Source organism: Manis javanica, chromosome 1, assembly GCF_040802235.1.
Source record: "Manis javanica isolate MJ-LG chromosome 1, MJ_LKY, whole genome shotgun sequence".
Classification (NCBI taxonomy): domain Eukaryota; kingdom Metazoa; phylum Chordata; class Mammalia; order Pholidota; family Manidae; genus Manis; species Manis javanica.
The window spans coordinates 174,353,404-174,375,971 of NC_133156.1; positions in this window are offsets into that span (position 1 = coordinate 174,353,404).

Below are 22,568 nucleotides of genomic sequence, written 5' to 3' on the forward strand. Positions count from 1 at the left end.
GTCCCAGGTAACCTACATAGGGAGAGCCAAGGGATTAACTTTCTGAGGAAACTTTCTCTCTAGAAAATGAGGAATAGCATATGATTTCCATAAAATATATATAAACAAAAGGAACAAACACACTAATCCCTTAAAATACTAGAATTCTCTGTATTTTCTAATGTTGCATCAAGAAAAGAGATCATATAAATAAGAAATGGAATTCTTATAATTTACTGACATAGAACTAGAAGTCAGAATTTGGCCCCAAAGGAGAATATTTCTCCTCAGTGATTAACATATTACCCCAAAATCTTTGGCTTCCTGGAATTTTTTTAAAAATCCAAATTTCTTGGCAATAACTTTCAAGTACCACAATTTTTGCCAGTTAAAGAAAAATCATTCCATTGTGTTAAGCATGCTCTCACTTTGGTTATTTGAGAGTACAATAAAGGGAGGACAAATTGCTATTGTTCTGCAAGTCCTACTTGACAAGAGGAGTGTACTTGGAATGCAGATCACACAGGGGTGCTTGATGCAATAAACCAGGTGATTACCTTGTTTGGGGAAAATGTTTATCATAGTACAAAGACATCATCTGGAATGAAAATATTCAGGTTAAAAAGTATTTATGATTTAGAGCTCAATATTTCCAACCCCCCAAATTTACATCTTTGGATGGATAAATGTGGTCAAACACCATGTATAGCTTTCTTGAAGAACACAGTTTCACTTAGGAAATCTGAAGATAAGGGTATCTAAGACACTTGAGAACTTACAGAAAGCCTCTGGAAATGGGGAAGAGCCATATGAGCCTACCCAATAAAATCCTTGAGGAATGTACCATAAAAAGAAAGTGGAAGGAATCAGAAGCACTGTCTACACGCAGCTTCCCAGCAAAAGCCACTAGAGGTCACTGTCCTCCCAGGAGAGGAAGGCCACAAACCAACAAGAAGGAAAGTACTTCCAGCTATCACTCGTGACAGCTCTGCAAACTATCTCTATCACCATGAAAAGGCAAAATTTCAGGCAGACCAAGATAACAGAGACAAAACCTGAGAAAGAGACAGACCTAACCAGTCTCCCTGAAAAAGAATTCAAAATAAAAATCATAAACATGCTGACGGAGATGCAGAGAAATATACAAGAGCTAAGGAATGAGGTCCAGAGGGAGATTACAGATGCCTGGAAGGAGATTACAAACATCCAGAAAGAGACTACAGAACTGAAACAAACTCTGGAAGGATTTATAAGCAGAATGGATAAGATGCAAGAGGCCATTGATGGAATAGAAACCAGAGAACAGGAATGCATAGAGAGATAAAAGGATCTCCAGGAATGAAACAATATTAAGAGAACTGTGTGACCAATCCAAAAGGAACAATATCTGTATTATAGGGGTACCAGAAGAAGAAGAGAGAGAAAAAAGGGATAGAAAGTGTCTTTGAAGAAATAATTGCTGAAAACTTCCCCAACTGGGAGAGGAAATAATCGAACAGACCATGGAAATACACAGAACTCCCAACAGAAAGAACCCAAGGAGGACAAAACCAAGACACATAACAATTAAAATGGCAAAGATCAAGGACAAGAAAAGAGTTTAAAAGGCAGCTAGAGAGAAAAAAGTCACGTATAAAGGAAAACCCATCAGGCTATCATGAGACTTCTCAACAGAAACCTTACAGGCCAGAAAAGAATGGCATGATATATTTAGTGGAATGAAACAGAAGGGCCTTGAACCAAGGATACAGTATCCAGCATGAGTACCATTTAAATATGAAGGAGGGATTAAACAATTCCCAGACAAGCAAAAGTTGAGGGAATTTGCCTCCCACAAACCACCTCTACAGGGTATTGTAGAGGGACTGTTCTAGATGGGAGCACTCCTAAAGCTAAACAGATGTCACCAGAGAAAATAAAATCACAGCAAAAAAACAAAAGGCAAAAAATAAAATCAACTACCCACTAAAAGCAGTTAAAGGAAACACGAAAGAGCACAGAATAAAACAACCAACATATAAAGAATGGAGGAAGAGGAATAGGAAGGGAGAGAAGAAAAGAATCTCCAAACAGTGTATATAACAGCTCAATAAGCGAGCTAACTTAGGCAGTAAGATACTAAAGAGGCTAACCTTGAACCGTTGGTAACCACGAATCTAAAGCCTGCAATGGCAATAAGTACATATCTTTCAATAATCACCCAAAATGTAAATGGACTGAATGCACCAATAAAAAGACACAGAGTAATAGAACGGATAAAAAAGCAAGACCCATCCATATGCTGCTTACAAGAAACTCACCTCAAACCCAAAGACATGCACATACTAAAAGTCAAGAGATGGAAAAACATATTTCAGGCAAACAATGGAGAGAAGAAAGCAGGGGTTGCAGTACTAATATCAGACAAAATAGACTTCAAAACAAAGAAAGTAACAAGAGATAAAGAAGGACATTACATAATGATAAAGGGCTCAGTCCAACAAGAGGATATAACAATTCTAAATATATACACACCCAACACAGGAGGACCAGCATATGTGAAACAAATAATAACAGAACTAAAGGGGGAAATAGAATACAATGCATTCATTTTATGAATTTCAACATGCCACTCATCCCAAAGGATAGATCCACTGGGCAGAAAATAAGTAAGGACACAGAAGCACTGGACAACATACTAAAACAGATGGACCTAATAGACATCTATAGAACTCTACATTCAAAAGCAACAGGATATACATTCTTCTCAAGTGCACGTGGAACATTCTCCAGAATAAACCACATACTAGCTCACAAAAAGAGCCTCAGTAAATTCCAAAACATTGAAATTGTACCAACCAACTTTTCAGACCTCAAAGGTATAAAACTAGAAATAAACACTACAAAGAAAACAAAAAGGCTCACAAACACATGGAGGCTTAAAAACGTGCTCCTAAATAATCAATGGATCAATGAACAAATTAAAATAGAGATCAAGGAACATATGGAAACAAATGACAACAACAACACAAATCCCCAACTTCTTTGGGACGCAACAAAAGCAGTCTTGAGAGGAAAGTATATAGCGATCCAGGCACACTTGAAAAAAGAACAATCCCAAATGAATAGTCTAATACCACAACTATCGAAAATGGAAAAAGAAGAACAAATGAGGCCTAAAGTCAGCAGAGGGAGGGACATAACAAAGATTAGAGAAGAAATAAACAAAATTGAGAAGAATAAAACAATAGAAAAAAATCAATGAAACCAAGAGCTGGTTCCTCGAGAAAATAAAAAAAAAATAGATAAGCCTCTAGCTAAACTTATTAAGAGAAAAAGAGGATCAACACACATCAACAGAATCAGAAATGAGAATGGAAAAAATCACAACAGACTCCACAGAAATACAAAGAATTATTAAAGACTACTATGAAAACCTATATGCTAACAAGCAGGAAAACCTGGAAGAAATGGACAACTTCCTAGAAAAATACAACCTTCCAAGACTGACCACGGAAGAAACACAAAATCTAAACAAACCAATTACGAGCAAAGAAATTGCAAAGGTAATCAAAATCTACCCAAGAACAAAACCCCCAGGCCAGATGGATTTACCTCGGAATTTTATCAAACATACAGAGAAGACATAATACCCATTCTCCTTAAAGTTTTCCAAAAAATGGAAGAGGAGGGAATACTCCCAAAGTCATTCTATGACGCCAACATCACCCTAATAACAAAACCAGGCAAAGAACCCACCAAAAAAGAAAGTTACAGACCAATATCCCTGATGAATGTAGAAGCAAAAATACTCAATAAAATATTAGCAAACCGAATTTAAACATATATCAAAAGGATCATACACCATGACCAAGTGGGATTCATCCCAGGGATGCAAGGATGGTACAACATTCAAAAATCCATCAACATCATCCACCACATCAACAAAAAGAAGGGCAAAAACCACATAATCATCTCCATAGATGCTGAAAATGCATTCGACAAAATTCAACATCCATTCATGATAAAAACTCTCAGCAAAATGGAAATAGAGGGCAAGTACCTCAACATAATAAAGGCCATATATGATAAACCCACAGCCAAGATCATACTGAACAGTGAGAAGCTGAAAGCTTTTCCTCTGAGATTGGGAACTAGACAGGGATGCCCACTCTCCCCACTATTATTTAACATAGTACTGGAAGTCCTAGCCACGGCAATCAGACAAAACAAAGAAATACAAGGAATCCAGATTGGTAAAGAAGTTAAACTGTCACTATTTGCAGATGACATGATATTGTACATATAAAACCCTAAAGACTCCACTCCACAACTACTAGAACTGATATCAGAATACAGCAAAGTTGCAGAATACAAAATTAACACACAGAAATCTGTGGCTTTCTTATACACTAACAATGAACCAATAGAAAGAGAAATCAGGAAAACAATTCCATTCACAATTGCATCAAAAAGAATAAAATACCTAGGAATAAACCTAACCAAAGAAGTGAAAGACCTATACTCTGAAAACTACAAGTCACTCTTAAGAGAAATTAAAGGAGACACTAACAAATGGAAACACATCCCATGCTTGTGGCTAGGAAGAATTAATATCATCAAAATGGCCTTCCTGACCAAAGCAATATACAGATTTGATGCAATCCCTATCAAATTACCAGCAACATTCTTCAACAAACTGGAACAAATAGTTCAGAAATCCATATGAAAACACCAAAGACCCCGAATAGCCAGAGCAATTCTGAGAAAGAGGAATAAAGTGGGAGTGATTTCACTCCCCAACTTCAAGCTCTACTACAAAGCCATAGTAATCAAGACAATTTGGTACTGGCACAAGAACAGAGCCACAGATGAGTGGAACAGATTAGAGATTCCAGACATTAAACCAAACATATATGGTCAATTAATATTTGATAAAGGAGCCATGCACATACAATGGTGAAATGACAGTCTCTTCAACAGATGGTGCTGGCAAAACTGGACAGCTACATGTAAGAGAATGAAACTGGACCATTGTCTAACCCCATACACAAAAGTAAATTTGAAATGGATCAAAGACCTGAATGTAAGTCATGAAACCATTAAACTCTTGGAAAAAAACATAGGCAAAAACCTCTTAGACATAAACATGAGTTACCTCTTCTTGAACATATCTCCATGGGCAAGGAAAACAAAAGCAAAAATGACCAACTGGAACTATATTAAGGCAAAAAGCTTCTGTACAGCATTAGACACCATCAATAGAACAAAAAGGTACCCTACAGCATGGAAGAATATATTTGTAAATGACAGATCTGATAAAGACTTGACATCCCAAAATATATAAAGAGCTCACCCCCTTCAACAAACAAAAAACAAATAATCCAATTAAAAAATGGGCAAAGGAACTGAAAAGACATTTCTCCAAAAAAGAATTCAGATGGCCAACAGACACATGAAAAGATGCTCCACATCGCTAATTATCAGAGAAATGCAAATTAAAACCACAATGAGATATCACCTCACACCAGTAAGGATGGCTACCATCCAAAAGACAAACAAGAACAAATGTTGGAGAGGTTGTGGAGAAAGGGGAGCCCTCCTACACTGCTGCTGGGAATGTAAATTAGTTCAACCATTGTGATAAGCAGTATGGAGGTTCCTCAAAATGGTCAAAATAGACTTACCATTTTACCCAGGAATTCCACTCCTAGAAATTTACCCTAAGAATGCAGCACTCAAGTTTGAAAAAGACAGATGCACCCCTATTTTATTGCAGTACTATTTACAATAGCCAAGAATTGGAAGCAACCTAACTGTCCATCAGTAGATGAATGGATAAAGAAGATATGGTACATATAAGCAATGGAATATTATTCACCCATAAGAAGAAAACAAATCCTACCATTTGGAGCAACATGGATGGACCTGGAGGGTATTATGTTCAGTGAAATAAGCCAAGTGGAGAAAGAGAAATACCAAATGATTTCACTCATCTTTGGAGTATAAGAACAAAGGAAAAACTGAGGGAACAAAACAGCAGCAGAATCAGAACCCAAGAATGGACTAATAGGTACCAAAGGAAAAGGGACTGGGGAGGATGGGTTGGTAGGGAGGGATAAGCAGAGGGAAGAAGAAAGGGGAGGGCTGTGCAACACAGAGAAGACAAGTAGTGATTCTACAACATTTTGCTATGCTGATGGACAGTGACTGTAATCGGGATTGTGGGGGGGGGCCTGGTATAGGGGAGAGCCTAGTAAACATAATATTCTTCATGTAATTGTTGATTAATGATAACAAAAAGGAAAAAAGAGAAATAAAAGGGGGATTACTCCCTGATAGGATAAAACTAACTGCAAATCAACGATTAGTGCATGCTTTACATATCCTTAATTTTGATCTTTTAAAGGGTTTCAGATGATCAGCTATGGAAGTACATTTTTCGGATAATATTCCTTATCTTAAAAAAAAAAGCAGTTCCTGTGTGGTGATCTCCAATAACTTCTTCACAATGGTATAAAGGGCATATCAAAGTGTGGGCAAAGGGTTTGTTTGTGTTTATACAGAGGATCAAAGCCTAATTTGGCTACCCAGAAAATGAATTAAGATACAATATGAAGAAGAACTTCCAACATCAACATCCTCTGGAAGAGTCATTCCAGAAGATGATCATCAAAAAACTTCAACAATGATCCTGGCACTGTTGCAGTTGTAGCTGCATTCATCCAACCGGTTCCTGGACTTGCCATTGAAATGAAGAAGGAGATATCTAAGCTGGCCTGTGCATACAGTAAAACAACAAATTTGACTGGATCTATACTGTTGGAACTCAACCAAGAATTAGGAGAAGTACAATTTGCAGCACTCCAAAATCGTGTGACTATAGACTATCTACTGTTAAAAGAACATATGGGATGTGAACAGTTCCCAGGAATGTGTTGTTTTAATTTGTCTGATTTTTCTCAAACTATTCAAATTCAGTTAGACAATATCCATCATATCATTGATAAGTTTTCACAAATGCCTAGGGTACCTAACTGGTTTTCTGGTTTCACTGGATATGGCTGGTAATTGTAGGTCTGCTTTGGTTATGTAGCTGTATTCCTATTATGTTAATGTGTGTACACAATTTAATTAGTAGTTTAAACCCTATACATGCTTATGTTACTCTACAAGAAGATATGTCAAAGAAATAATCAATCTTCCCATGTTTTCTTCCATCTGCTACTTCTATAGCTTTTCTTCTTCCTTCCTAATTACAACCCTTTAGTAGAGTTCGTGCCTCATATCAAAATTACCGAGTATCATAATTCTTTCAAGTGGTAAAGATACCTCAAGACAAATGCTGGGCATAGAAGCCACAGGGCGTAAATCTGCAAAGAAGTAAAAAGCTATCCTTTTCAAAGAATATTTCTTCTCTCTCACTTACTAACTTTACATTTCCCTGTATGGCCCCGGAAGATGACTGGTTAGCCAGAGATGGGTAAGATTCCTCAAGGGAGGAACAACCTAAGACAGGCACAGTCGCAGGGAGGCCATCAGGTGAGAAATTGGGGATCAACAGAGGTGAAGCTTAGAACCTCACTCCCCCTGTTTTGAGAGAAATCTTCTTCATCTGTGGATGTTTTGTTGCCCTTGTCTAGCTTGGATTAATACTTAGTCTATAGGCACACACTTGATCATCTACATTTGCCCTCTTACAGCAGTAAATTATGTTTTCTACCTTTATCTTGCATCTACCTACCACTTCAGCATTTTATTTAAAAAATAACAATAATAATAATAATAAGGGAGAAATGTGGGATTCACATATAAATCAAGTTTCAAAATCAAACAAATAATCATATTTGCGTGATCAAAACCAAAAGTTTCTGTGATATGACTGCCCTTGCACTGTTCACCATATAAGAATTTATTCACTATGTTCGAACTTGTTCACCATGTAAGAACTTGTTCATTATGCTTCAGAAGATTGGAGACTGTTGAGAATTAGGCTTGGGGTTGATTAGTGATTGTGCATTGAGTCCCCTATACAGAATTTTATTGTTGTAAACAACCATTTGATCAATAAATATGAGAGATGCCCTCACCAAAAGAAAAAAAAAAGAAAGTGGGCAAAGGTCCCTGTGAGAGAAAGCCAGATGTTCATTCTTTATGAAGAGTACTACCTCAAGCTAGATCAACTTCAATATGGATGGTAAAGAGTTTGACCTGAAACAGGAAATACTTACTGTTATGTGCTACATGAACAAGGAAGCTGTGTAACAAACTATCACTTATCTTGCACTCTATTGTCATTTTTCTGATATTTACAGTGAGAAATAACCTAATCAATAAAATTATAATAGTCATAGAGACATTATCCACTCCTTTGGATTCAAGCAGACCTAGATTTGACTCCAGCTGCATGATATTGATGATGTTACTTAATTTCTTTTGTTCTTAGCTTCCTCAAGGTTTTTGTTTCTGTTTTTTTAACATGGAATAATATTTCTCTTCATATAGTTCTAATTATTGAATAAGTTATTACAGATAAAGGATTGTATATACATTAACTTTAAAGTGATATATTTTTGAGTATTCAAAAATATTATTCAATGGTAGGACTAGAAGTGACAGAATATGCAAATTGAAGCCTAGAGAAGCAGTGATTTGCAAGATCAGTGACTGGTTGTAGAATTGAATTTCAAATTAGATCTCCAATCTCCCTTTCCAGGGCTTTTTGTACTATATAACATGCTGAGAAAAAGCTAATCTCTGAGCCTTGATGATTTCATGTTTTAATATGATCAGGACCTATTGGCTTCTTCAACCATTAATTTTCCTTATAGTCCAATAAAAAAAAATTACACAAATAAATAGAGGTAAGCAGTAGCAGTAAGTCAGGATTTCATCAAGGAAAAATACCTAAGTCCAGTTAGCTAATGCTGCTCTCAATCTGCCAGTAAGTTCTCTAAGTGCTTTCCACATGTGACATAACATCTTCACAAATTGTTGTATTTGATATTTCTTTTGTTGAGGAGAAAGAAACTGGCTTTACCCTTCAAGGTTCATCTAGCTGGTTTAAGAATCAATTGAAATAAGAAAGAGTAATGGGAGTAAAAAACCAAGTTTAATTACAGAGGCTCAATAATAAATTTGAGTTACAAATGCCAAAACATGTAGCTTTTATACATTTTTGACAAACATGTGAAGAATTGACAGGACAAAGAAAACTTAGGTTTGGGACCTTCAATTAGTAAGGAATTCTAAAGAGCATTTGGGCTAGGGTAGTAAATTAGTAAAAATTGAAGACTTCTTTATGCAGCCTTCTCTACTCTAAATTCCCTGTTGCTTATAATAAGGATGCCTTCTGTGCTCCAGAATCAGGGAGGGTACCTTTCACATGCGTACCTTTGGGTGGAAGGTTGTTCCCAGCCTGGGGTGAATCCCCTATGAAACCAGTGAAACTGAAATAAGTCAAGGGAAAGGGTATATTTGAAGAAAGTGTGTTTTATTACTCACAGCTTGCTCAAATTCACTAACTAGGCCCAGCCCCATCTGTCTCCTTCAGCCCCACTCACACTCGAGCTGCCACAGTGTGCTCTCTACTTTCCACCTGCCCCTTCTGGGAGGAACTCCATTGGCAGGTCCTTGGTGACTGGCAGATACCAGACCAATTATGTGCCAGGGACAGAGGGGAGGAGAGAATGGCAGGTCCCTCTCCTCCCCTTGCCCCAGATCATTGGGAGGCTCTGCAGTGTTACCTATTGATATGTAAATGAACTAAAGCTAGAGAGGAGATTCTGGAAATTCTGCAATTTACCCCAACACATGAGAGATTTATTTCCTTGGTTCCAGCTGAGGAAGACAGAGGCAGGTCAGGGAATCCCTCTGCTACTGCTGTTTCTCCAGGTGTTTCACTTCAAAATCAATAAGATGTTGTGCCACATCTTGGGGTGGCCTGTCCTGGTCCCCCACACTTTCAAATTCAAGTTTTACTCAGATTGCAGCAAAAAAAATTAAAACAAAAAAAAATGGTTATTTGAAATAGTACAGAAGCAGACTTCACAAAATACACACCTCTCATATAAGTATTTACATATTCAAGCATTTATTCTTTTAACAAGTGGTTAAGCAAGCTAAAAAGAGATGTAATAAGATTTGTAATTTGAATCCCCACATTGGTCAATCTCTCTGCCTCAACTTACCCCAGGTGTCCTCTGATGATTTTTTGGAGTGGTGCAGGTTGCCAATCAGCTGAGTTACTGGATAGGAAGTGAATAAATGAAGGTGTAGCAAACTGAGATTTTATGCTAGCTACAGACCTGGATGTTAATGATATTATCTAAGTGTATAGGAAGAATAATGACCTCCCACAGATACCCATCTATGGTATTTATGAATGTTACTTTATATGGCAAAGGGTTTTTGCAGATGTGTTTAAAATCATTATCACTGATGGGGAGAAAACCTTGAATTATCTGGGTGAGCCCAATCTAATTATAAATCATTAATAGAGAAATTTCTCTGGCTGGAAGTGGAAGAGAAATGAGGCAGAAGAGGAGGTCAAAGAGATTTGAAGCATGAGAAGTATTTATTTCATGGTTGCCTTTGAAGATGGAAGAAGGGATCAATGAGCGAAAGAATGCAGACTCCTCTAGAAACTGAGAAACATCTCCGGGCCAACTGCCAGCAAGGAAATGGGGACCTCAGTCCTATAATCACATGGGACTGAATTCTGCTGATAGCCTGTGGGAACATGGAAGCAAGGTTTACCCCAGTGCTTTCATCAGGGAATGCAGACGTCCATCTTGATTTTTAAGCAGAGGAAACAGCTTTCTGCTTCCACTGGCCTTCTGATCTGAAGAACTGAGATAAAAGTTTGTCTCATTTTAAGCTGCTAGATATGTGATAATTTGGTCCAACAGCATGCAGAATAGTTTTTTTAAATGTCTTGACCCAGCTTTGAGGCAGGTCGGTTTCCTTTCTTAAGCAGCTAAATCCACGTATATCTCCAATCTCTTTCCTTAGTTGGCTATCACACTCCCTGCTGCTATACACCCTCCTTAATACCCCCAGGGTCAGCACTTGACTTGGGAGCCTGCTGGAATTATTGAGATTAAGCTGGTGCTAAACGTGCTTGTTTAGGACCAGCTAAAACTCTAAAACTCTTTCTAATTTCTCCCTCTTGATCTGTATGGATTCACCATACCATGCCTGAGATAATGTGGTTAAAACAAAAATAAAAAACAAATACATTGGATCACACCATTCAAAGTTACAGTTACTCCCAGGTGTCCCAGCCTCACCACGTACCTAACACTCCTGGCACATTCCCACTCCTATTGGCAGTTTTGCAGCTCTGACCTATTGTTACATGCTTCTCTTTTGGTAAAAGAGAGATTAGGAATATTGGCTTCAGAATGAAATCTTCAGCTTATTTCTGTGAGACTATCATCTCTAAACACTCTTCTCATATATGAAATTATATAATAAAATTGCTTTTTTCAGGTTGCTATGAGCAGAGTGCATAAAATGTGAAAATATATACCAGAAGTTTAGTAGATATTTAGATATCTGATAGCCTGATATTTAGTCACAAAATAACGTAGTATTTACTATTGTTAAAAAGGAAGCAACCCGTCTTGGTGTGTTACAGAAAACCGGAAAACCTGTACTGGATGGCTGACTGAAGAACCAAGCGGCACTCAGAGGTTTTAGAGGGTGAAGGTTTATTTCCAACCGGCAGGCTCAGAGGAGAGTGATCCCCAAAGGTCTAAGCCCTGAGTACAGTAGAGCCATGCCTTTTATACATTTACTACAAAGCTAACGGGGGAGTCAGCACCCCAAAACTGTTGCAGTAGGAGCTTATTAGGTTACTACAGGTGTATTCAGGATGTTAGTTATATGCCTAAGTTTAGACAGGCCTGGCTGCTCATTCTGAGGCTTCTTTTATGTCTTTTTGGCAGGACGGAGAAGTCCTTGATTGACAGCTCTTAGCCCTCTATGCTTGTTCTGATTGGTGAAATGAGGACATGGGCTGTGCTTGCCTTGGCTTCTGATGATTCTTAACTGAGGAGACCCTGGACGTTTGCTGAGTCACTCTTGGATGCTATTGCTTTATCTGATTAACACTGTGAGTCATTTCTGGCTGTCTGGTTCTATCTGATCAACTCCCTGAGTAATTTTTGGGGGGCCCTCCTTTTCATCCCACTTATTTCTGTCTTTCTTGCCTAACACTATAACAGTATAATAAAACCTTGGGATTATTTTCCAGTGGAGTCACCCCTCTCTTTTAATGGCTCTATATTATCTTTCACTCAAAAGATAGATTCTCAGTGAAGTTTGTGTATCAGCATTCTCAATGCCATCTCCTCCTTTTCTTCCTTTCCCCTACTACATTCAAGGGTAATTGTAAAAGAAGAAAATGTTTCCGTAGATTTGCAAACATGCCAAAATTATGAAAATGGTTTAAAGAGCCAGAAAAACATTGTTCTAAATGAAAGAAGCCAGGGAAATGACCACATATGTTTTTCAGGATTTTCTTTTTAATTCCCAGACAAACTCTTGTTTGCCCCAGCTGAAATCACAACTTTAGGAAACTGAGATGTAGCAAACTGAATAGCAGTTTGCTATTGTTTTTGAAATGCCCTGGAGGTAGCCTGTAGCTCTTCTCTGAGTTAAGATCTGAATCAGATAGCCACCATCTGTTTGAGAAAGAAATTTACCTGAGAACTTCAAGTTCAAACAAATATTGACTTTGACCTAGGGATGTTGCTTTTTACAGATCTCCAAAAGTGCTAAGGTATCTATTACCACAATGCTTCCTCCTTAGGTAACAGTAGCACTGGGATGGGTGTAGATATGGAAATAGCCCCAATTAAAAAAAAATGCCCCTGTGTATATGTACCACATCTTCTTTATCCATTCATCTACTGATGGACACTTAGGTTGCTTCCATTTCTTGGCTACTGTAAATAGTGCTGCAATAAACATAGGGGTGCATCTGTCTTTTTCAAACTGGGCTGCTGCATTCTTAGGGTAAATATTCTACAACATCTTACTATGCTGATGGACAGTGACTGTAATGAGGTTTGTGGGGGGTGACTTGGTAAAGGGGGGACCCTAGTAAACATAATGTTCTTCATGTAATTGTAGATTAATAACAAAATAAAAAATAATAAAAATAAATAAAAATAAATGCCACAGACCCTGCTGTTTTATCAGTAGTTTCCCAAGGACAGATAATCTTCAGTTTATTCTGTGATTTTTTAATTGCCAAGTATCTGAAATGGTTGATTTTAGTTGTTTTACTTTTATTTCTATTCTTTGATACAGAGAACGAATTCACTTACTCCTACTTCCACCACTGCAGAACTGATTAAACACTATTTTTAATTTTCATTCATTGTCTTATCATTTAACTTTATCATTAACTTCTATATGTTTCCTGATTTTTCATCTGTTTTATGTGTCAATTAATGATAGGCATGTATTAAATCTCTCATGATGATGATAGATTGCTCTTTTTCTAGTTCTGTCACTTTTTGCTTTATATGTTTTAAGGCTGTTACTTTACTCATACAAGTTTATAATTGTTGCTCTTCCTGGTGAATTGAAAATTGAATCAGTATATAGAGGTTTTCTTTTCCTTTGGTAATGCTTTTAGCTTTAAAATCTTCAACATATACTATTAATATAATTATGCAAGCTTGAATTTGATTATAATGTTCATAGCATATACTTTTCCAATCTTTTATCTTTATGTATACTTGTCATTTCTTTTTTTCCTATAATAGGCAAATGTATTTAAAAAGTTATTCTGACAATCTTTCTCTTTTAAGTGTAACATTTGGTTCATATACTTTATTGTAGTTAGACTACCACATTTAGAGTTATATCTTATCACCAAATTTTGTATTACTTATGCACCTTTTAAAAATATCTCTCATACACTGGTGAATTTTTCTTCTTTTTTCTTCCTTTAGTTTGAAGGTTTTATACTTTAATATTTCAGATACTTTGATGTGCACATTTACTTATCATAGTCAAAAATAATCTTCATATCCTTGTTCTCAAATATTACAAGGATTATAGAGCACTACAATTATAATTATTAAAAGGACAGTGTTGTCTTATTATTTTTTAGACTTAATTTATTTTTTAATTTATTTTTTATTTTGGTATTGGTAATGTACAATTACATGAGCAACATTATGATTACTAGACTCCCCCTATTATCAAGTCCGCACCGCATACCCCATTACAGTCACTTGTCCATCAGTGTAGTAAGATGCTATAGAATCGTTACTTGTCTTCTCTAAGTTATACTGCCTTCCCCATGTCCCCCACTGCTACATTATGTGTGCTAATCATAATACCCCTTTTTCCCCCTTTTCCCTCCCTTCCCACCCATCTTCCTCCAGGTAGTGAAGTTTCACTTCACTTCCAGGTAGTGAAACCATCTGATCCAGGTTTCCCTTCGGTAACTGTTAGTCCATTCTTACGTTCTGTGAGTCTGCTGCTGTTTTGTTCCTACAGTTTTTTTTTTTGTTCTTATGCTCCACAGATGAGTGAAATCATTTGATACTTGTCTTTCTCTGCCTGGCTTATTTCACTGAGCATAATACCCTCTAGCTCCATCCATGTTGTTGCAAATGGTATGATTTCTTTTCTTCTTATGGCTGAATAATATTCCATTGTGTATATGTACCACATCTTCTTTATCCATTCATCTACTGATGGACACTTAGGTTGCTTCCATTTCTTGGCTATTGTAAATAGTGCTGTGAGAAACATAGGGGTGTGTATGTCTTTTTGAAACTGGGCTTCTGCATTCTTAGGGTAAATTCCTAGAAGTGGAATTCCTGGGTCAAATGGTATTTCTATTTTGAGTTTTTGGAGGAACCTCCTTATTGCTTTCCACAAGGTGCTAATTTACATTCCCACTAGCAGTGTAGGAGGGTTCCCTTTTCTCCACAACCTTGGCAACATTTGTTGTTGTTTGTCTTTTGGATGGTAGCCATCCTTACTGCTGGGAGGTGATATCTCATTGTGGTTTTAATTTGCATTTCTCTGATAATTAGCGATGTGGAGTATCTTTTCATGTGCCTATTGGCCATCTGAATTTCTTCTTTGGAAAAGTGTCTGTTCACCTCTTCTGCCCATTTTTTTAATTCGCTTATTTGCTTTTTGTTTATTGAGGTGCATGAGCTCTTTATATAATTTGGATGTCAACCCTTAATAGGATATATCATTTATGAATATATTCTCCCATACTGTAGGATGTCTTTTTGTTCTACTAATGGTGACCTTTCCTGTACAGAAGCTTTTCAGTTTGATATAGTTCCACTTGTTCATTTTTTGCTTTTGTTTCCCTTGCCTGGGGAGATATGTTCATGAAGAAGTTGCTCATGTTTATGTCCAAGAGATTTTTGCTTGTGATTTTTTTTCTAAGACTTTTATGGTCTAAGACATTCAGGTCTTTGATCCATTTTGAGTTTACTTTTGTGTATGGGGTTAGACAATAATCCAGTTTCATTCCCTTACATGTAGCTGTTCAGTTTTACCAAAACTAGCTATTGAAGAGGTTGTCATTTCCCCATTGTATATCCATGGCTCCTTTACCATATATTAATTGACTGTATATGCTTGGGTTTATATTTGGGCTCTCTAAGTCTGTTCCATTGATCTATGGGTCTTTTCTTGTGCCAGTACCAAATTATTTTGATTACTATGCCTTTGTAGTAGAGCTTGAAGTAAGGGAATGTAATTTGCCCCAGTTTATTCTTCCTTCTCAAGATTGTTTTGGCTATTCGGGGTCTTTTGTGGTTCCATATGAATTTTAGTCTAGTTCATTTAAGAATGCTGTTGGTATTTTGATAGAGATTACATTGAATCTGTAGATTGCTTTAGGCAGGATGGCTGTTTTGACAATATTAATTATTCCTATCCATGAACATGAGATGTGTTTCCATTTATTAGTATCTTCTTTAATTTCTCTCATCAGTTTCTTGTAATTTTTAGAGTATAAGTCTTTCACTTTCTTGGTTTGGTTTATTCCTAGGTATTTTATTCTTTTTGATGCAGTTGTGAATGGAATTGTTTTCCTGATTTCTCTTTCTGCTAGTTCATCATTAGTGTATAGGAATGCAACATATTTCTCTGTATTAATTTTGTATCCTGCAACTTTGCTGAATTCAGATATTAGATCTAGTAGTTTTGGAGTGGATTCTTTAGGGTTTTATATGTACAATATCACATCATCTGCAAACAGGGACAGTTTGACTTGTTCCTTACCACTCTGGATGATTGCCGTGACTGGGACCTCTAGAACTATGTTGAATAATAGTGGGGAGAGTGGACATCTTTGTCCTGTTCCTGATCTTAAAGGAAAAGCTTTCAGCTTCTCACTCTTAAGTATAATGTTGGTTGTGGGTTTGCCATAAATGGCCTTTAATATGTTAAGGTACTTGCCCTCTATAATCATTTTGTTGAGAGTTTTTATCATGAATGAATGTTGAATTTTTCAAATGCTTTTTCAGCATCTATGGAGATGAACATGTGGTTTGTGTCCTTTTTGTTGTTGTAGTGGATGATGTTGATGGATTTTTGAATGTTGTGCCAGCCTTGCATCCCTGGAATAAATCCCACTTGATCATGATGGATTATCTTTTTGATGTATTTTTTAATTCTATTTGCTAATATTTTGTTGAGTATTTTTGCATCTATGTTCTTCAGGGATATTGGCCTGTAACTTTCTTTTTTTGTGGTTTCTTTGCCTGATTTTTATATTAGAGTGATGTTGGCCTCATAGAATGAGTTTGGGAGTATTCACTTCTACTTTTTGGAAAATTTTGAGGAGGATGGGTATTAGGTCTTAACTAAATGTTTGATAAAATTCAGTAGTGAAACCATCTGATCCAGGTGTTTTGTTCTTATGTAGTTTTTTAATTACTAATTCAATTTCTTTGCTGGTAATTGATCTATTCAGGTTTTCTATTTCTTACTGGGTCAGCCTTGGTTGGCTGCATTTTTCTAGAAAGCTGTCTGTTTCTTCTAGGTTTTCCAGTTTATTACCATATAATTTTTCATAGTATTCTCTCATAATTCTTTGTATATCTGTAGTATCCATAGTGATTTTCCTTTCCCATTTCTGATTCTGTTTATGTGTGTAGACTCTTCTTTTTTCTTGATAAGTTTGGCTAGGGTTTTTTCTGTTTTGTTTATTTTCTGGAAGAACCATATGCTTTCATTGATTCTTTCTTTTGCTTTATTCTTCTCAATTTTATTTATTTCTGCTTTAATCTTTATTATGTCCCTCCTTCTACTCACTTTGCTCCTCATTTGTTCTTCCTTTTCTAGTTTCATTAATTGTGTGTTTAGACTGTTCATTTGGGATTGTTCTTCTTTCCTGAGGTAGGCCTGCATTGCAATATATTTCCCTCATGGCACGACCTTCGCTGTGTCCCACAGATTTTGTGATGTATTACTGTTGTCATTTGTCTCCATATTTTGCTTGATCTCTGTTTTTATTTGGTCATTGATCCATTGATTATTTAGGAGTATGTTATTAAGTCTCCATGTGTTTGTGGGATTTTTTGTTTTCTTTGTGTAATTTATTTCTAGTTTCATACCTTTGTGATCTGAGAAGCTGGTTGATACAATTTCAATCTTTTTGAATTTACTGAGGTTCTTTTTGTGGCCTAGTATATGATCTATTCTTGAAAATGTTCCATGTGCACTTGAGAAGAATGTGTATCCTGTTTCTTTTGAATGGAGTGTTCTGTAGATGTCTGTTAGGTCCATTTGTTCTAATACGTTGTTCAGTGCCTCTGTGTCTTTACTTATTTTCTGTCTGGTTGATGTGTCCTTTGGAGTTAGTGGTGTGTTGAAGTCTCCTAAAATGAATGCATTGCATTCTATTTCCCCCTTTAATTCTGTTAGTATTTGTTTCACATATGTAGGTTTTTCTGTGTTGGGTGCTTAGATATTGATAATACTTATATCCTCTTGTTGGACTGACCCCATCATCACAGGTAATGTCCTTCTTAGTTTCTTGTTACTTTCTTTACTTTGAAGTCTATTTTGTCTGATACAACTACTTCAACTTCTGCTTTTTTGTCCATATTAGTTGCATGAAATATCTTTTTCCATCTCTTCACTTTCCATCTGTGTATGTCTTTGGGTTTGAAGTGAGTCTCTTATATGCAGCATATAGACAGGTGTTGTTTTTTATCCATTCAGTGACTCTATGTCTTTCGATTGGTGCATTCAGACCATTTACACTTAGGGTGATTATTGATAGGTATGCACTTACTGCCATTGCAGGCTTTAGATTCATGGTCACCAAAGGTTCAAGGGTAATTCCCTTACTATCTAACAGTCTAAATTAACTCACTTCATATGCTATTACAAACACAACCTAAAGATTCTTTTTTTTCCTTCTTTTTTCTTCCTTCTCCATTCTTTATATATTATGAATCATATTTGGTACTCTTTGTCCCTTGGGTGACATCTATTTAGCCTTAGGAATACTTCCCTCTACAGGACTCCCTCCAAAATGCACTGTAGAGGTGGTTTATGGGAGGTAAATTCTCTCAGCTTTTTCTAATCTGAAAACTGTTTAATGCTTTCTTCAAATTTAAATGATAACCTTGCCGGGTGGAGTATTCTTGGTTCAAGGCCCTTCTGCTTCATTGCATTAAATATATCATGCCACTCCCTTCTGGCCTATAAGGTTTCTGTTGATAAATCTGATGAGAGCCTGATGGGTTTACTTTGTATGTGATCTTTTTTTCTCTCTCTAGCTTTTAAAAGTCTGTCTTTATCCTTAATCTTTCCCATTTTAATTATTATATGTCTTTATGTCTTCCTTGAGTCCCTTGTGTTGGGAGATCTGTGCACCTCAATGGCCTGAGAGAGTATCTCCTTCCCCACATTGGGGAAATTTTCAGCAATTAACTCTTCAATGACACTTTCTATCCCCTTTTCTCTCTCTTCTTCTTCTGATACCCCTATAAGGTGGATATTGTTCCTTTTGATTTGGTCACATGCTTCTCTCAATATTCATTCATTCTTAGAGATCCTTTTTTTCTCTCTGTGCCTCAGCTTCTTTGTATTCCTCTTCTCTAATTTCTATTCCATTTACCATCTCTTCTACTACATCTAATCTTCTTTTAAATCCCTCCCTTGTATGTTTCATTTCAGATATGGAATTTCTTAATTATTGAATCTTAAATTCCTTCCTGAGTTCTTGAATATTTTTCTGTAACCCCATAAACATGTTTATTACTTTTATTTTAAATTCTCTTTCAGGAAGATTGGTGAGTTCAGTTTCATTTGGTTCCTTTCTGGGGTTTGTGAGATTTTGGTCTGAACCATGTTCTTTTGACATTTCATATTTCTGTGTGGTGCCTGCTAGTGCCCAGAAGCTCCAGTCTCTGGAGCTGCTCAGCCCCTAGAGTGAGGTTGAGGGTCGTAGGGGAGCAGAACTGGTGCCTGGGGGGAGGAAAGATCTTTTTCCTGATTCTCATCTGCCATGCCTGTCTCCAGTATTAGAACCAGTGGGCTGAGCACACAGGTGTAAGCCTCTGTGCTTTGTGTCTCTAGCTGTTGTAGGCAGGGTCTCCCTGTGGCTGGCCTGATGCCAGCACAGCAACTGCCAGTTTGCAAACCAGTGCTGTCAGGCCAGGAGGAACGCTCGGCAGGCTGCATGTCACTGAGGGGGACCTTGGAGCTGATTAGGCAGCCAGGGAGATGGAGCACCTAGCTCCTCACAGTTCCCAATCTGCTGGGCAGAGCGTACCCAGACAACCTTGTCCCTGTCCCCCTATCCCTTTTCCTGCGCAACAAGCTCCATACAAATCCCACCCCTTCAGCAGCCCTCTTGCTGCTAGGAAGCTTCTCAGACCGCCTGCCTTTCCCTTGTCCCAGAGCGGACGGGTGTGGTTCCCGTCCTCCACAAATGGCTGGAATCTGTCTCTCAAGCACTCTGCCTGTCCCAGATCTCCAGCCTCCAAAGCACCACACAAGTAGGTCTCTACTTGCAAAGCAGACTTCCAGGGCTGGGTGTTCAGCAGTCCCCAGCTTCCACACCCTCCCTGCTCCATTTCTCTTCCTCCTTCTGGTGAGCTGGGGTAGGGGAACAGCTTGGGTCCTGCTGGATCATGGCTTTGGTACCTTACACTGTTTCGTGAGGTCTGCTCTGTTTGTGAGGTCTGTATGCAGTCTTGTTCAGCCTTCTTTCCTGTTGTTGTTTTAGGGTTAGTTGTATTAACTATATTTTCACACTATCTTTGGTTTGGGGAGGAGTTTTCTATCTCACCTCTCACACTGACATCTTGACTCTCCCAAGGATCTTGATTTAATATTTTAAACTAACATTATCCTTTTGTCCTTTACTCTCAAAATTTGTTCAGGTTCACCTATGTATTCACCGTTTTTTGTGTTTATCATTAGTTTATGCCTCTCAGATACTCCACCTGGATTACTTTCTTTCTGTCTGAACTATAATTTACACTAGTGTGTGTCAGTTGGTAGAAAATTGTGCTTTTGTTTGAATAAATCTTCATTTTGCCCTTGTTACCAAAGGACTGTTTTGTTATATCTAGAATTCTAGATTGGCAAGAATACTAACATGTTGATAGTGTCTTTCTTGGTCATCTATTTCTATTATTTTTGTTGAGAAGACAGCTGTCAGTCTAATTTTTAATGCTTTTTAGATTGTCTTTTCCCTCTGACTGCCTTAAAGATCTTTTCCTTTTTGGTGTTAGACTGATTAACTAGGGTGTATTTTAAGGGATTTATTTTTATTTGTCTGGATTGGGATTTTTGGCTTCTTGAATCCATGAAATTCATGATTTTTATAAATTCTTGAAAATGTTTGTTATGGACTGAATTGTGTCCCCCCAAAAGCATATGTTGAAACCCTAACCACCAATGTGATGATATTTGGAGATGGGGCCTTTGAGAGGTGTGATTTTTCACATACAGCAGTAGTAAAACTCCTTTCAGGTTCTCAGACCCAATTCTAATGCACATGCAAATGAGCAAATGTGTTAGTGTGGGGGGCATCTTCCCATGAATAACACCAAGCAATTCTTGAACACCAGCAGGGTGTCTGAGAACTTAATTCTGATGCTATCTGTCTAGAGACAGCACCATATTCCCCATGTTAAGGGCTCCATCCTACAAGACTTCCCTCTGCCTCCTACTCCAGACACTAGTCACAAGCTCCAGGCTGTCCCCTGTGCTTTTGACCAATTTGCTACAATTGGAGGTTCCAACAATCTGCTCCTTAGGTTCAATTAATTTGCTAGAGTAGCTCACAGAACTCAGGAAAACAATTATATTTATCAGTATAATAAAGGATACCATTAAAGATACAAAAACAACCAGATGAGATACATAGGGCAAGACCCCACATGAAGGCACTTCTATCCTTGTGGAGCTTGGGGCCTGACTCAGTAGCATGTGGAAGCTTTCTGGTTCCCCAAGCATGGAAGCTCTCTCTCACAGAGAAGCAGGATGCAAGAGATACACACTCTTCTTATGGGTTTTTGTGAGGGCTTCATTACATAGTCGTGACTGACTAAATTATTGGCCATTGGCTGATCCAACCTCCATTCCCCACCCTTGAGTATAATCCCAAAGTCTCTCATTAACATGCCAAGACACCTATTTCACCTTTAAGGTTCTGCAGTGTTTAAAGGAACTGTAGATGAAGACCAGACATACCTGGGAAATATATTTGGTTATCTGAATAACCAAATATGTACTTTTTATAACTCATTATATTTTAGGAAATAATTAAATTTAGATCATGTGTTAAGGGTTGGCCCTAATGATGGGATTAATGTCCTTATAAGAAAAGATACCAAAGAAGTTACTTTCTTTATATACTTCTGCCACAGCAAGAAGTAGCTGCCTACAAACTACAAAGAGGGCTTTCACTAGATACCAAATTTTCATGGCACCTTGGAGATTGGATTTCCCAACTCCAGGGCTGTGAGAAAAAAATTTTCTTTGTTTAAGCTTTCTAGTCTATGGTACTTTGTTATGGAAGCCCAAGCTGATCAAGAAAATTCTACTGCATTATTTCTTCAACTATTTATTTGCCCAATTTTCTTTCCACTTTTCTTTTATAGTTTTCACTTTTTTCACTCTTCTACTTGTCCAGATATTTTTTCCTTAAATCTATCTGACAAGTTAGTAATTCTTTGATCACTTATTCTGTCCAATATATTTTTATTTGTTTTAATTTCAGTTACTTTAGTTTCTAGTTCTACAGGTTATATTTATTTTGTGAGTATAATTACCTTTCCTGCTAGTTTCTGAACTTTTCTTATGCTTGTAATATCTTTTTTATTAAGTATATCTAATGTTATTTTCTCCTTTTGATAATCACAATATCAGAAGTTTTGGGGATTTAATTTTGCTATCTATGTGTTCTGTTGGTTCTTGTCAGTGGTTCCTTTTTGCATGTGATTTTTGACTGGAGAATTCATAGCTCTTAAGTGAGTCTATGAGGAAGCTTTGCTGCCTGGGTAAAGATGAGTTCTTTAGAAAAGATTCATTTGCTCTACTCAGGAATGTGAAAACACTGAAAAGCCATTCTTTTCCCAAAG